The sequence below is a fragment of the Chrysochloris asiatica genome, unplaced genomic scaffold (genome assembly GCF_000296735.1).
Source record: "Chrysochloris asiatica unplaced genomic scaffold, ChrAsi1.0 scaffold00032, whole genome shotgun sequence".
NCBI lineage: Eukaryota > Metazoa > Chordata > Mammalia > Afrosoricida > Chrysochloridae > Chrysochloris > Chrysochloris asiatica.
In genome coordinates this window covers 25496811-25497398 of record NW_006408550.1, presented here as the reverse complement: position 1 = coordinate 25497398, position 588 = coordinate 25496811, and positions in this window count along the sequence as shown.

Genomic DNA, 588 nt, shown 5'->3' with positions numbered 1-588 from the left:
CCTGACAACAACAACAAACCAGGCAGTCAACTGAGATTCTTCCTCCTGAGTTTTGACTGAGAAGTCAATATGATTGGTGCCAAAGAGAGTGTGACAATTTTAAGAATCAGCTCTCTGACTTAGTTTTAGAAGAAATACAGTTGAAGTGCTCCTTAAAAACAAAGACTGTGAGACTACGTCTTATTTATTTTAGACACGTCATCAGGGAAGACCAATCACTAGAAAAGGATGTGCTGTTTTGTAAAGTAGAAGGCCAACAAAATTGAGGGAAAAATTCAGTCAGTTGAATTGACAAAATAACTACAGTAAATTCCGCAATACTAATGGTCATGAAATTGATACAGTAGTGGGCGATGCTTCATTCTGGTAAACATGGGTCATTTACAAAGAATTCCTGAAGTAAACTATGAATGACAATTGGACTGTGTTGGGGAAGAAACTCAGAACCAGGGTCCTGGGTTAGTAGGCTGGGTCACAGGTAGGGCTAACCCAAAGCTGACAGTAAAGGAGAATTCAGAGACACAGGTTCATTGATTTATACTATGTAAATGTTTAGGGAAATAAGTAATCTTGTAATTCTGTGGTTAT